Raw genomic sequence first — 17,159 nt, forward strand, 5'->3', positions numbered from 1 at the left:
CGACTGCCTTCTACGTATGGAATGCCACATTAATAAAGGAGCCAGGAAGATATACAGAAGGCCTGCTTCACTATGGTATATATAGTTACACCAGCTTTTAGCCAGCGAAAGCAGCCTCTTAAGAACAGCATCCTTCAAATGCTGCAATGGCTCTATATCTGCCATGCCCCATGCTGCTGCCCAATGTGTGGTAATGGCTTTTGCCTTTGCCATATACATGAATAACATTATTGGTATAGGTTTATTCCCCACTTTCCTAGGAAAGTTAAATGTGGCTGCAATGCTTCTCTTCAAATGGAGAACCTTGTTTGAGACTATGTATACCATTTACCATTGAAAATAATTCCCAAATATAAAAACAAATCAACCACCTCAACTCTACACTGAGATATCTGGAAACCAGATGTTTCTTCATCAAGGGGCCAGTAATTAAAATATTCGATTTAGACTCATCAACATGTAAGACAAGAAAGGTCATAAAACTAGTGTATTCATCTATGAGTCTCTGCAGTGCTCTTGGAGCACTGCATCGTCAGCATAGAGCAGAATCAGAAGGGAGGTTGCCTCGATATATGGAACATCCCAGTGCTTTCCATTAGAACCTTCTTCACCTTATTGGTATAGAGAGTGAACAAGAAGGGGGAGCACACAGCCTTGCCTCACTCCATGGTCAATACAAATGAGCTTGTACAATCCCACTCTCAAATTTCATTATCAGCGGGTCAACTCCCATGGTCATCATGATGCCCCATAATTTACAATGGACCACGCTGTCTAAGCAGCTGAGAGGTTCATAAAAGTCATATATAAGCAGGCCTTCTTTGCTACCATATACTTGGCAACCACCAGGCTTAGATTAAAGTACTGGTCAATTGTCCCTCTTTCTTTCATGAATCCATACTGCACCCAGGTCAGGCCATTTCTGTTCCCAAGCCCTTCTTCCAACCTATTTCAAAATTGGTGACCAATCAGCTTGGCAGTGCTTTCAATTTTGAATAACAGTCTGTATTTTTATGGGTTACCCTAATCCTCCCTTTTTGTATATTGGCATAATTATGAATGCTTCTATGAGTCTGGGGCCTACTTTAGCTACGGCATTAAAAACATTCAACGGCAAGGGGACCCATGAATCTAGAAATTCCCCAAAAATATCTATGTTAACCCGATCTGAGCCCGGAGCTTTTAAGGGACTTGATTGCACTTTAGCATGAGATATCTCAGCCAACTTAAATTTCAAATAAATATTACTGGTCTCCCCGCAAGCAGGCACATTAGGGCTTCCTATCAGGTTTTTAAAAACGCTTTCAAAATAAGTCACCCATTCATTTACCTCAATATGAGTCTGTAAAGAATGACCAGGCACTCAATTTAGAAATGGAGTATTTACGACCTTCCAGAATCTCTGCAATCCTTTAAAATTGTAGCTCATCTCAAATCTTGCCACGCTTCCTCCCTCATCATCTTTATTCCCTTCTCTCTGGTTTGCTTTTATTTAGCCCTAAGAGTTTAAATCATAGAGGCATCTCTGGGGGCCATATGTAGGGCTTTAGATAAGTGGATTAGATCTTTGTATATCAGGTGTCAAAACACCGTTCTAAAGGCTGATTTTTAGTTGTAACTTTTTCAAAAGCTTGCTTCATAAGATCAGAGTTTCCATATAGTTCTAGACTTTTAGAAGGTTCCTCATTTTTGCTATGCATCACCTTAGAAAGGAGATTAACTTTATTGACTTTGTTCCATTTGAAACCATACCCATTTTTCCTTACTAATGATGACTTAGGAACATTAGCGCTAGGTCTCCTTCTAATACGCTCCCGTTTCATGTTGAACTCAAGGGTAGCATGATCACTAAAGCCTAAAAATAGGACCTGAGTGTTCGATATTCTCCCACTAAGTACTTCTGAGGCTATTACGTAGTCTATTGTGGAACCCTTATCTAAACTCCCAAAATGTTGCATCCATATAATCAGTTATATGGTTGATGGTATTTAAAATCCCCAAAAGTCCACTTAATCAATAACCTATTAGAGCAAGTACAGTGGTCTTAGTGGACCATAATTTCTCCTCCACAATACGTTAGCCCACACACAGGCCTATCTTTTTTGGAGCAGGCTCTGACATTAAAATCACCCATTCAAATTATATCCGCACCCTACGGTGGTATAGAATAATGTCACTCAGTGTCTGTTCCAGAACTATCAGCACTTGGGCTTTATCCCCCTCAAAATAATTATTATAAAAACTTACAAGAATTACATCGCTGTCCTAATTTCCCTCGCAAACCAACAGATAAAAATAGGGGGACGGCATTAAAAAATGTCATATTTTTATCTTGGGAGTATTAGCGATCACTGTCAGAATGCCCCTTTTGGCCCACCCCGAAATAGCTGGTAGGACTGGTGATTTATAGGAGCAAAAGCCATCCAAGAAACCAGGGCCACTTCCCATGTCTCTTGGAGGCAGATTATATTATATTTTACTATTTCCCTCAACCAATCCAAATGATCCTGCATATTCCAGGTGCCATCCATATTATATCCACACAACTGCCCCATTAGTCTTGTTCATCAGAGAAACTACCCTACACTCCCCAGCTTCACCTTTCTTTTTATCAATATTGGCCTGTCGATCGCAATCCTCCAGATGTGACAGTGGGCATATCTGTTCTCTATTAAAATCTCATTGCTTTTCTTTTGGTGGTTGCTTTGCTGCTCAGGATGAACCCTAGACTTCAGTAACCCCAATGGTGCATTCTTTGCAGAACGTGGTTTATAAAAATGGGCTAATGGCAAAGCAAATATCTGGCAATTCAGAGATGGTGCAATCTGGAGTTGATGCAAGCTATTGTCCACTATTCTTGGACTGTCTAAATTTACCACAACACAGTCCCCTAGTATGTTTTTGGGAGACACACCCACCCATGTCACTCTTCTTGCCTTAAGAATATGCCTGTGTATTTGAAGACTAACCCTGGGCGGTTTGGGAAGTAACGCTATGCGTAGCTACGCAAAGTGCACTTCGCATTACACGTAGCTACGCAAACTGCATAGTGCACTGTGCAATATGCTGTTCGCACTGATTGCACAGTGCCTGATGCTTGTCCGCACTGTGCAAACTGCATCTTGCACAGTGCAAGCGGTCGTTTTGTGCCGCTTGAGTAGATTTCTACTCGAGCGGCAGCTTTCTCAACGGGGACTGGTAGTTTCTCATTGCGAGCGGTCGCGAGCATACGCGACCACTCGCAATGAGTAACCTGACCTCCACGCATTGAGAAACTCGCCGGGAGGTTTATTTTCCACGCTTGCGATCGGCAACTTGATGTTGCTGATCGTGAACAAGGAAAAAGTTTAGCCGAGATGCAATTTTGCTTGCTCGTGGTCGCCAACTTGACGTTGAGGACCGCGAGCAACTAAAAAATGACCGCTGCATTACGCTATGCTTGTTTGCACTAATTATGGGCGAAATTTGCAAATTCGCGCTCCGCGAATTCGCGCGAAATCGAATTTGCAATCCGCAAAATCCGCAGATTTGTGCGAATTCGTGGATTTTTGGTTTTTTGCGCATTCGCGGGGTTTTTTGCGTGTTCGCTGGGTTTTTTGCGTGTTCGCGGGGCTTTTTACATGTTCGCGGGCCGATTGCATGGCAAAGTTACCCATGCAGTCGTGTATGGGCACAGCACCCTCTGGTTCACCACTGCCACCCTCTGGTTCACCACTGCCACCCTCTGGTTCACCCCTGCCACCCTCTGGTTCACCCCTGCCACCCTCTGGTTCACCCCTGCCACCCTCTGGTTCACCACTGCCACCCTCTGGTTCAGCACTGTCACCCTCTGGTTCACCACTGCCACGCTCTGTTTCACGACTGCCACCTTCTGGTTCATCACAGCACCTCTGGTTCACCACTGCCACCTTCTGGTTAACCACTTTCACCCTCTGGTTCAGCACTGCCACCCTCTGGTTTACCACTGCCACCCTCTGGTTCACCCCTGCCACTCTCTGGTTCACCACTGCCACCCTCTAGTTCTTCACAGCAACCTCTGGTTCACCCCTGCCACCCTCTGGTTCACCACTGCCACCCTCTGGTTCAGCTCTGCCACTCTCTGGTTCACCCCTGCCACCCTCTGGTACAGCTCTGTCACCCTCTGGTTCACAACTGCCACCCTCTGGTTCACGACTGCCACCCTCTGGTTCATCACAGCACCTCTGGTTTACCACTGCCACCTTCTGGTTAATCACTTTCACCCTCTGGTTCAGCACTGTCACCCTCTGATTCACCCCTGCTGCCCTCTGGTTCACGACTGCCACCCTCTGGTTCATCACAGCACCTCTGGTTCACCACTGCCACCATCTGGTTAACCACTGTCACCCTCTGGTTCAGCACTGACACCCTCTGGTTCACCACTGCCACTCTCTGGTTCACCACTGCCACCCTCTGGTTCACCCATGCCACCCTCTGGTTCACCACTGCCACCCTCTGGTGCACCCCTGCCACCATCTGGTTCATCACTGCCACCCTCTGGTTCAACCCTGCCACCCTCTGGTTCACCCCTGCCACCCTCTGGTTCAGCACTGCCACCCTCTGGTTCAGCACTGTCACCCTCTGGTTCACCCCTGCCACCCTCTGGTTCATCACTGTCACCCTCTGGTTCATCACTGTCACCCTCTGGTTCACCACTGCCACCCTCTACCGAGACCTTTTGTGACGCAGCGGCAGCACAAAAGATGCACCATGGTGCTGGGTATTAACAACGTGACGATTCTGAGAGATGCGTCACGTTGTAAAGCTCTGCGCCATCAGGAAGCGTTCCGGCGCAGGGGAAGGCGTTCCTGCACAGGAACGCCTCCTAAAAGTGGCTGAGTGAAATTTACAAGATTTCACTCAGTCACTTTTAGGCAAATGCTGCGTCAAAACCCTGCGCCTGCTTGAAGCAGGTGCAGGGCTTCATGCAGCATTGGGGAGATAGGGCCCCCCCAGAGCATTGCTGGAGCTGCGTCGTAAGTGCCACACAGCCCCAGCAATGCGCTGCTTTTACGGCACAGATGCGTGATGCATCTGTGTCGTTTTTGCCACATGTTGCGCCGCATTGTAAATGCGGCGCACCATTGGTGGTGGAGCTGCGGCGCACAATAACTGGCGCATCCCTGGTAATGCACCAGTTATTGTAAATCTGCCCCCATACATTTAGCCAATGAGGGAGCACTTACTGATTAGACAGTAGAAAGTACTCCAGTTGAGTAGAGGTATTGCACAAAAAGGTGGCATCTTCGTGGACAAACACGCAGGGCGGGATTCATTCAGCCCTCTGTTAGATTCGTTTTTCCCTTGTTTTTCTGCCCTTCTGCCCTCTGTTAGACTCATTTTTCCCTTGTTTTTCTGCCCTTCTGCCCCCTGTTAGACTCGTTTTTTGTGCCCTTCTGCCCTCTGTTAGACTCGTTTTTGTGCCCTTCTGCCCTCTGTTAGACTCATTTTTCCCTTGTTTTTCTGCCCTTCTGCCCTTTGTTAGACTGCTTTTTGTGCCTTTCTGCCCTCTGCATCGCCACATCATCAATCAGCGCTACCCCAGCATCACTCAGCACCACCACATTATCACTCAGCACCACCACATTATCACTCAGCACCACCACAGCACCACTCAGCACCACCACAGCATCCCTCAGCACCACCACAGCATCACTCAGCACCACCACAGCACCACTCAGCACAACCACAGCACCACTCAGTGCCACCACAGCATTACTCAGCACCACCACAGCATCACTCAGCACTGCCACATTATCACTCAGCACCACCACAGCACCACTCAGGACCACCACCGCATCACTCAGCACCACCACAGCATCACTCAGTACCACCACAGCACCACTCAGCACCACCACAGCATCACTCAGCACCACCACAGCACCACTCAGCACCACCACAGCACCACTCAGCGCCAACACAGCATCACTCAGCGCTACCACAGCATCACTCAGCGCCACCACATTATCACTCAGCACAACCACAGCACCACCCAGCTCCACCGCAGCAGCACTCAGCGCCACCACAGCATCACTCAGCACCACCACAGATACACTCAGCACCACCACATTATCACTCAGCACCACCACAGCACCACTCAGCACCACCACAGCATCACTCAGCACCACCACAGCATAACTCAGCACCACCACAGCACCACTCAGCACCACCCCAGCATCACTTAGCACCATCCCAGTATCACTCAGCACCACCACAACACCACTCAGCATCAATACTGCACCACTCAGCACCACCACAGCAACACTCAGCACCACCCCAGCATCAATTTGCACAACCATTCAACAACAACTGGTTCAAATATGTTCTCTGAATGTTTCAAACGTTATTACAAATGTCACAAAACGATGTTAATATTTCACTTCTGTTCTTGGATTTTCGTCACAATCAAATACACTGAACATAATCTTCACAAAAGTTATTTACAAATGTTTAAGCTATTGCCATTATAAATTAAAATCACTTTTATTTAAGTATTAATTATTTAAAAAAATTAAAAGCCATTGTAATTTGTAATATCAATACAGCTAAGTCATGTAAATACGAAACATATGTATTACAAATGCTATAGGTGTCACATTTACGAAAGTTATAACTATTGGCATTGTAAATGACAAAGCTATTAATTTAGCTATTTTCAAAACCAACACATAAATAAAAAAATTGTCATTTACAAGACCAATAGCTCAAACTTTCCTAATGCGAGACCAATTGCATTGCAAATGCTTGTTTTTATATCTAGAAAGGTAAAGATGCCTTCAAGGGACTTTGTTCAATCTAAGTTTTGTTATTTAAAATTAATATGAGAAGAACCAATTTATCGTCCTTACAATGAGTGAATCAAAACTGATCAAATTGTGTTGTCAACATGAAACATATAAACATGTGCTTTGTTTTACTCAATGTGTTTTGGGATAGGTGTCTTTTAGGTTCTGTTGAGTCACTTAGCAATTTATTTTTATGTGTACCCACAGTCCTAAAATCTTATTCGCTTATTTGTCTGTATATGAAGCTGATTTTTCTTAATGAATTATTTGATAAAAACACTTTTTTCGTATACACCCTGTGTCTTTGTTTATATGTTTCATGTTGACAACACAATTTGATCAGTTTTGATTCACTCATTGTAAGGACGATAAATTGGTTCTTCTCATATTAATTTTAAATAACAAAACTTAGATTGAACAAAGTCCCTTGAAGGCATCTTTACCTTTCTATATTTACTTACCCAAGCCCTCAAGGGTATTCCGGGTTGCTCACTTCCTTAATAATTGTTTTTATATCTGTCAGTGCTTCATCTTGAGGTTTAATTTTCGTGACAGGCGCCTCATTGCCTACTTGTAACTATTCTCTGACCCTGCTTCAAGGGTCAGAGCAGGGTCAGAGAATAGTTGCAAGTAGGCAACGAGGCGCCAGGAAGCACTTACAGGCTTACAGCAGCAGGTGCCCAAGTTGAAGGTAATTTCTTTGTAACCCTTTTGTAAAAGGTTACAAAAAATTAGCTTCAACTTTTGCACCTGCTGCTGTAACCCTGTAAGTGCTTGGCTGAAAATTCGTCCCCGCTGATTTGCGGATTTTACCGCGATTTCGCGGAAAATCCTCAAATTCCGCGAGCGGAACGAATTTTCAGCCCATGCTTAGTTTGCACTGTGCTACGTGCAATTCACGTAGTGGGAAGTAGCGCAAACTTCGCAAATTACGCGAGCGTACCATAGTGCTTTTCCCATGGCTATTGAAGACCCCATCTTGTAAACTTTGTGAGCCAATGTAACACCTTCCCCATTAGTTGCTCTGTGGTCTCAGCCTGCATTTGTCTAAGCTCTGGGACATTTGCCAAAACCACAACATATGGGCAACTGGCTGGGGGTAAATCTAACAATTGTGCTCTCTAAGCCCTCCCCTCCTGTAGAACTCCACCTCAAGGATCGAGTACTCTAGGACCTTTGTCTTCCTCATGTGGCATAGAGTGCGGGCAGCTATGCTGGCTAGATTAGAGGTTTGACCTTAACCAAGTTGGGCTATTGACAATAATGAAATATCATTATGGCGGTCAATATGTGTTTTTGTATCCTCCATCCCTGCCTTAAGATGTAAGTTATCCTCAAGAGGGTGTCCAATATTATGTTGCTGAGATGGCACAATTTCATTCTCCCCCCTAGTTGCATCGCCCTGCCCTGTAATTGGCACAAAGTAATAAGATAGCGGATTCAATACAGTAACCGAATTACCAGCCGATTAATTTTGATATGGCCCACTATGATTGTAGAGCTGGTATATATGTTGCTCTATTACATCCAGTCTGTCCAACATGCATTGTAAATGAATGTTTGAGATAGTCTCCAATATGTGGCAAACCTCGTCCAGATTCGCAATGGGTGGCGAGTATACCGATTGGTTGTGGACTACCATCTTCTTTAGCTTCTTCGGTATGGGTTCAGTATGTTGCTTGTTTCTGCCCCTTTTTCTCTTTACTGATGTGCCTCCTGAACTCCTAGGTAACTCTCATGGTAAATTCAAACAGCTATCAGTGTAACAATAGTTTGGGTCTTTGCCATCTCAGACTTCATGGCAGCAGCGCAGCATAAAGAGGGGGAGATATCATTAATAAGCTGGCATTTCTCACCTCCTCAATAGAGAGCCTCCGCTCCATTATCTCAATCTCTTTGGATAGTACATTTGCAGCTCTCACCAGGAAGGAATTGAGAGTGTTTATAATTTCTCCTCCTGTGTCCAGGCACTTGTCTTTTTTCTTTCCAATGGATCTTGTTGGAGCCACTCTAGGACCTTGACATTAGAGGGGTGGCCCAGCCTCTTTCAGGCTCTGACAGGGCCTGTCCTTGGCCAAGGCTTTCCCGGACTTTGCCCAGGCTCATCTCGCCCACATCCCGTGGGGCCGCATTGCGCTTACAAGCGCGTGGTGGGAGGGAGTTAAAGCACAGGATGTTGGGACGTGTGGTTCCCCAGCAATGTAGACTTCCCAGCGTGGCTTTCACCTCGGCAGCAGGTAACAGGAGCAAACAGCAGCTACACAAGCCGCGGGCCGAGTCGCGCTTAAGAGCTCATGGTAGGAAGGAGTTGAAGCAAAGGATGCTCGGACGTGTGGTTCCCCAGCAATGCAGGCCTCCCAGAGTGGCTTTCACCTCACCAGGTGGTAATAGGAACAAACAGAGCTACTTAGTGAAGTCAAAAAACAAAACAAATCATGTACCTTCCCTGAGAACCTTTTGGCTTTCAGAAACATCTTCAGCATTGGCCTTCAAAGAGTTGTAAAGCCATTGGTGTGGGGGGAAGTCAGAAACCCCACAATGACTCCAAATGAGTATTGATCCATTTGCTTTCTACAGAGGTCCTTAAAGTTTCATTTGGCCACCCAAAACATTTGGGCCAATGGTCTGTCAGTTCACTTCCTATTACCTCCACAGTGATGCAGATGAAGGATGAAAGGCCCCATTACAATTTGTCTAGAAGCTAAGTCATCTGGCTAATGTGCAGCTGTACGAACAAAGAGCCTCATTCACAAGCTCCAGATAGAAACATTTGGAAATCTACTTCTGTTAGTTCACTCCTCTGTTTGAAGTATACATCTGACTTTTGGCTGACCCACAAATAATCCCAGGAGTAATCTTAGAAATTTGTCACAGCCACAAATTTCTAGGATTACTGCAAGTCACAAATTTACATATACAGTTATTCTACTATGCTCTTTATTACAATTGGCCTGGGACCTCCGATGGAGTCAGCAATGGGAATTATCCACCAGTATTACTTCTTTTCTGGAATGCCACATGTTTAGGGCTTTTGACCACAGAGTTCGCTTTTGGAAGTTATCAACATTCCCGCCCGACAAACAGGAGAAAATGTGTGAATGAGAAAGAACACTAAGATCCCTGCATGTCATCTCACAAAAAATAGAATAGTGATTAAATATGCCCAGAATTGTCAGAAAGAACCTGCGTTATTAGTAACTCTCGGTTTGGGTAGTGTGGACGAGGGGGGCAATAATGGGTCAAATCAAATTCCAGGCCAATCATTGTAATGGCCTATATATGGAAAATCTGTATGAGTCATTCAGGTATACATGTGCTTTACTAGGTTTTTCTTCTCCTCTTGGGGATATATGTTGCCCTGTGGCTAAACTCCCTTTCCTCATTCCATGTTGGGGCAGTCTGATCTTCTTCCTACCCTGGAAAGGTACTTACTCCTATCTTACACAAGAGTAAATGTGTGGGCCTCTCTGGTATGAAAACCACCCACACGTGGATACCCACAAACCTGTAGGTGTTCACCATAGTGTGGCTCACTTTGAAATATCCCCCACTGCCTAATGTGTCCCAAACCAGTGACTTTGAACTTCACTATAATGCAAAATACATCATACTGACAGATTATTCACCATTGTAAACCCACTTTGTGACAATAAGTTTTTCACAAAGCTTAATTCTGAACATAAGGATGTGAATTTTACTATCTTAAATGTTTTTTTTTATATCAGCTATATCCAACTTGGGTGTCAAAACATCTTCTGTATCTGTTTACTAGTAGTTTCTGAGGAAATTGTTTTGCTGTCCATAGCCCTGTTCTTTATCACTTAATCACACTTTGTGACAGGAGCCAATAATAATGTGGAGGTAAGCAACTTTGAGGCCAGCTTGGATGGAAACCCTTCCTGTCACAACCAGCCTTACCTTCAGCACTAGGTGTGGACCAAGAATATCAACAGCAGAATATTGATGGGACAAAAAACTGAGGATGAAATATCGAAAAAAATATTGACTTGTGAGTAGGGCTAGATTTTAAATATATATAACTCAACATATTTGTACCTATGCAGTACATACATCTTCAAGGTATGTAGATGTGGTATTTGCAACAGTATATCTATACTTCCCTATATAAACTTACCTTTTCATATTTTGTCCCTCGATTTTGTCCCGTGGATATTCTTGTACCACAATACTCTGGTGGTCTATATTCAGTAGCACTGAAGACAAATAAGAGGCAGGATATTTGATTTCGGAGTGGCAAAGAGAAAATGCATTCTAAGAACTGCCAAATGTCTTTAATAATTCAGCTCAGGTTTATTTCAAAGTCGTAAATGTATTTAAAAAATCACAATTTGCAACAAAAAAAAATCCTTACCATCAATTCATGATCATAAGAAATTTAATTGAGTTTATGAAATAGTTTCTGTTGCCTTAAATATATATCGAGCTAGGGTAAGGCAGCATCGTTCTCTTAAACTGTGAAGTCTCCGCTGATAATAGTAAATGTGCACACAGCATGCATGACTTTTTTCCACTGATATTGTATATTCCACTAGCTGCCTGTCTCAGAAGTTCAGATGGCTTCCCTGATGTGCAGCCTGTAATCTGGTAGTAACACACACCCACTCAGGCAGACCAAGCATTTCTGCATGATCCTTCCTTTCCACCTCTGCCCATGCAGAAGTCTCAATATAATTTCCCAACAGACACTCCACGGGTATGGCCTGGGACATAGCCACCTTCTTTGGGCCAGTGACCCCTCCCCAGTCTAAGCTTACCAAGGCCATTGGAAGGAGCTTAGTCTAGTTGTCAGCATTGGTAACTTGGTGACCAGGCAACATTTGGTCAGGGATAACCAGTCTAGCAGCCACCATAGTGACACTGGCACCTGCATCCCTCAGAGCCTCTACCTTAGTTCCATTGATTTTAAGACTTTGTCTATACTTCTCCAGCTTGGAGGCAAGACGGCCAGAGCTTCAATATCCACCCCACCCAGGGAAAATAAAGTAGTTTCCGTGCATCCTCTGGCCTCTCCAGAGTGCACTTTCATCCCCACTCCTATGCTAGCAAACCCGTTGGATTGTTCACAACTGGGGGACTTTTGGGAGCATGCTGCATTTAATTTCTTAGGACCTGTCTGATGACAGTCATGATATAACCCAGAAGCCTTTGCTGGATCCCATAATATACCCTGGTACTCCTTGCCTTTGGACTGTAAAAAGTCTCAGGCTCACCCTCCTGAGAAGTATTTTGGGGGCCTTTACAGAACTCCTTCTTTTTGTCTTGTTTGTTGCTTGGAGGTTTGAGAACCATTCTTGGGGTAATCCCCACCATGGGTCTTCATGGACACCCTTGTTATGATACATTTGTCATCTATCCTCCCTCTCTAGCTCTCTGGGGAAATGCAACCAAGAATCTACCAAATGCTGATGCAATTTCTCAATGCTACAATTAGTTACAATTTGCTCCTTTATAATTAAATTAAACAGTCCATCATAAGTGTCCATCTCATTTCCTTTTATCCAGCCTTCTAGTGTTTTGGCTGAAGAGTCCACAAAGTCCACCTATGTCTGGTTTGGACCTACATGCGGTCCCTAAACTTCAATCAGTATTCTTCAGTAGTGCATCCAAATCCTTCTATCAAGGTCTCCTTCATATTCTGATAGGACTCAGCCTACTCCGCATTAATGTACAGAAGTCTATCTCTGTCCTTTACTGAGAATAACTACCAAAGTAGGGAGCTCCAGTGCTAGGGTGCTATCCACCTAATTTAGCATGCTCTCTTACTTAGTCCTTCTTTCCTCAAGGGCAAGTCACCTCTCTTTAAGTACAAATGTTTTCTCCTCGAGGGAGAGTAAATCAAGCTCATCCTGAAGGGTTCCCACCATCTTACCACTGGGGAGTCTACTAGAGTGACTCCTGTCTCTTCCCACTGGGGAAGTGGGTCTGGGGAAGGTGGAGAGTTGAGCTCTTCATCTTCTTCCTATTAGTTATCAATTTGGACTAGGGCATCATCATCACCTTCTTCAGGTTCTTCCTCTGAGGAATGACCCTCCTTCTCTAGTCTTTCTTTCTTATAGGAGCTAAGGAGCTTCTCCAATTCCTACCTTTTAGCTGTCACCTTGCAGCTAATGCTCATTGCCTTGTACAACACCCTTAGACCCATGATCCCAAGGGATTGGATCCATTGTGCCTTACTTTTTACTTGGCAGTTGGGACCTTTTTTAAGAAATGTTTAAAAACTTTTTAAACCTATTTTAATTCAACGAAGACTTTTTAAATGGAATGGGATCTACACAAGGGCATAACAATCCAATTTAAAAAAATCGAAAACATTCAGAAGAAAATATTTTTGATGCTAAAGTAAATTAAGTGGATTTCTCGAGCAAAATCACAGGTGTCCAAGTGGTACTGGAAAACACAGGTTCAGGATCCCCACCACTGTAACACCAATCTAGGAAAGTGGGGTATTATGAAGTGTGAGGGTTAGGTCTCACCATTTAATACTATCATGATACCCCAAAGATGACCCTTGGCTTTACAAAAATAAATCCTTAGCTCAGTCCTAGTAGAGTGGCAAGGAGCAGTCAGGCTTTACTAAAGTGTATTTATTTATTTATTTATTTTTTACATTTATAGAGCACGAACAAATGCCCATGGGCGTCTCGGCGCTAAGGATTCATACAAGATTCAGAGAGGGATTACTGGTTAAAAAAACATGTTTTAATCATTTTCCGAAACTGAAACAGGGATTGGCATAATCGAATTTGTAGTGGTAGTGTATTCCAAAGTCTAGTTGCTACAACCACAAAGCGTCTGTCTCCCCAGGAAACAGTCTTGGTGCGTGGGACCACTAATTGATGGGCCGCCGCCGTAAAGAAACATGTGTTAAGCATTTCAGAGTGCCAACATGGACGATCAGTAATTGACACAATCAAGAGAAATCTAACAGCAACTTATAAAAATAAATTTAGACACCAAAATGAACAAAATTGCTTACATAAAACCGGAGTTATAGATTTTAGAAGTAATAGAAAATCAACGCAAAATAATACAGTGAAAATGTGACATTGCGGTCAATAGAAACCCACTAGTGGCAATCGGTCACTTGCAGTTCGAGTTGCACTGTACTCTTGCAGGGTAAAGGTGATGAGAGTCCCAGGACTAAGCCACAACAGTCAGTTCAGTTTTACCTGGCCCATGGCACACCATTGCAGAATGGTCCTGGCTTTCACTGGTGCTGAACTGGAACACGGGAGAGCTTGGCCATGGTAATGGTGCTGCGGGGGAAAAGATACAAAAAGGCAACAATAGAATGGTTGCTGACGCCGGTCAATGGTCGGATATAATTCCCTCTTAATACAGCGTCGAGTAAAGGGGTCAGTTGCCGGACTGGCAACCAACAAGCCCTGGCAACGGTAAGTGGAGCAGAAAGTAATTCTGATATCCAGTGGCCCAGAGGAACGCAGTAGCCGCCTGTAACTTTGTGGATGGCAGGACTGCAATTCCCACACTAGACCATCTGGATTTGGGCCATCCCTTGGTAGGCCTGATGGCCAGTGATTCTTTGGATCTGGAGTGTTGTTTTACCTGCTGTTTGCAGGGGACTAGTGCCACTTGTCCAAGGGAGTCCAAGGATGCTTCAGGCTTCCCAAGGGGTCTCTATGTTTGGGTCAACCGAGAGATACCCTAGAATAAGTTTTGATCAAGCAGTTCTAAGAGCATTGCCACAAGTGCAGGATAGCCCTCTTTTGTTATGTTGCTATGTGCAAGTCTTGTTGTCGCTGTCACAGGTCTCTTCTGTCCTCTTCAATGCAGGTTGTTCAGCACTGAGGTTCTGGTGTCAGGTGTATCCCTTAAATCCTAGATTTAGGGGAGTTAAGGATGTGGGAGTTAATAGCCAATGGACAGCTAGTCTCTGCAGCTAGTCCGCCCCTGAGGTGACCACATCCAGCGTTTTGGCTACCTTTTCTACCTAGACCCCTCTAATTTTAGTATACAGACCATGCTGCTCACCCTGGGGGTGTGACTAGACTTTTGGGGATTTACACCTCCTTGACTACCTAATTTCCCACCTGTCTGGGTACAAATGTGTCTGGACTAAGCATGGGCAGAAAATCCGTTCCGCTCGCGGATTTTGCGGATTTTCGGTAAATTCGCAATCCGCGAACACTCGCGAATTTACCGAAAATCCGCAAATTCGCACGCAGCAGATTTTTTTTTCTTGGTGATACAATTTTGCGGCGTGCGGTGTAAGTTCGCAATTGCGAACATGTAGGTGCGGCAGGCAGCAACAATCTCGCACTCGCGAAATTACAAAAATTGCAATTCTGCACAAGAAATCTACTAGCAAGCAGCATAGACCTTCTGAAAATGATGATTTTTATCAGAATAACTCCTCAGGTTGACATTTGCCTGCCCTTTTTTGGATTTGAGGCCTTTTGATTTTCTTTGGATAACTTTTGGATTAGAAATCAACTTTCTCATATAAGCTTGTTTGGGGCATTACAGTTGCAGTAATGCTGTTCTGCAGAAAAACGAGTTTTGCAAAAGTGAAAGCAGGTTCAAAAGTTCAAACTCATCATTAGTAACCATTCCCTGTAGTGCTTCCTGACAAGGGCCCCTCCAGAGTTCAGTTGCTAGTTGCAACAATTGTATGACCCTGCTCTGACCCTCACAGCAGGCTCATAGAATAGCTACAAGTAGGCCACAAAGGTCCTGGAAAAAAAAATTGCACTGCAACAGAAAGCAAATTACAGATAAGGAAGCAGGTGCCAGACTGGAATTTTATAACAGTGACACATTAATAAATCAACCCCAAATTAATTCATGTCAGTTGAAGCAGGCAGGTGTGCTTGCTTTTTCCCCCCATAATCTACAGTGATGATGAACCAGAGGGTGGCATTGATGTACCAGAGGGTGGCATGGGTGAAACAGAGGGTGGCAGGGGAGAAACAGAGGGTGCTGGGAACCTGTGATGATGGACCAGACGTAGAAACAACATAATCGTGACCGTTGCGAGCTGACATGTAAGTTCGCAATTGCGAACTGGTACAAAACACTCGCGAACTGTCAGAAATCCTTGCGAACTGGCAGAAATCCTTGCGAACACAAAAAAAATCCGCAAATTCGCGAGAATTCGCGGATTTTGCGGATTGCGAGTTCGCAAAATTCGTGAACGCCAGATTCGGACAATTCGCCCAAGCTTACCAGGGGAGGGCTCTTTCCTTTATTGGGAGTTGGCCCTGATGCATTTCATGGGTGGTGTAGCCTTTGAAGCTCATCACCTTGTTGTGCCATTTCACCAGCCTGCTTGGGAGGAGGAAGGTGTGACTGCCTTCCTGCCCAAGTCTTTGTTCCTGATTCCTGGAAGTGACCACACTGCCTGGCAGTAGGTCAGGGGAAATGTGGTATTGCCTGCCAGAGCATCTAAGGCAGCCGGGTGGGTACCCACCTGGGTGCATGCCACATCACCAAGGGCATGAGATTCATGTCAGGGGTGAGAAGGCACGCTGTTTGATAGCAAACATGACACATTTCAGCAGCACCATAATCGAGATGCAACCCTTGAAAATGCACTGGTGGCAGCGCATGTTATCCTATTGAAGGCTGACACTTACAACGGGGAACACCAATTTAGGTACATATAGTCTAGCACTTATATGTCCTCACCTTCATTATAATGCACTGTAAGGAAAGGCTAAGCCTACCCCTCAAAACCAAGTCAATCCACCTCCCGGATCTCAACCCAACATCCATAACATTGTTGTATAGTGTTTTAGGACCTGAGTGAAATTTACAGATTCATGCCCTTATATAGGTATAATTCACATTGCCCTTATATAGGCATAGAAATCATAACCATATTTAGACATAACCCATCCAGTCCAAATACAGGCATGGCAAATTCCACTAGTTCCAAAAAGCCACAATGATTTCTTGGAAAACTCGGCTTCAGCAGTCAGGGACATCCCCTTCTTGAATATTGATTTGTCCTAGAAATCATGGAGTTTTCAAAGAACTACCATTCCCTTGGGTTTCTGTGATGACGTTATTATGTCTGACTTTACGTCAAACCAGGCACCTTCAATGTATAAATATGCCTACACTTGCCCCAGCAAACACACGGTGGTTTGGAGCAGTTCGACTATCTACTTGCCCAACGCAGCTCTCTACAGCAAGTGCCGAAGGAAGCCGACCCTCCAGCTGATGCACTGACAGAGAGGCTGCCTTTCTCTTGCTGAGAATCCAGCTCCAGTGTTTCCAAGCTCCCCTCGTGGGGAGTTGGGAAATCGAGTTCCAAGACAGAGATACCAGACCTCCTTCTTTCTAAAACCAAGGTACGGAGCTGATTAGACC

Source organism: Lissotriton vulgaris, chromosome 9 (assembly GCF_964263255.1).
Source record: "Lissotriton vulgaris chromosome 9, aLisVul1.2, whole genome shotgun sequence".
Taxonomy (NCBI): Eukaryota; Metazoa; Chordata; class Amphibia; order Caudata; family Salamandridae; genus Lissotriton; species Lissotriton vulgaris.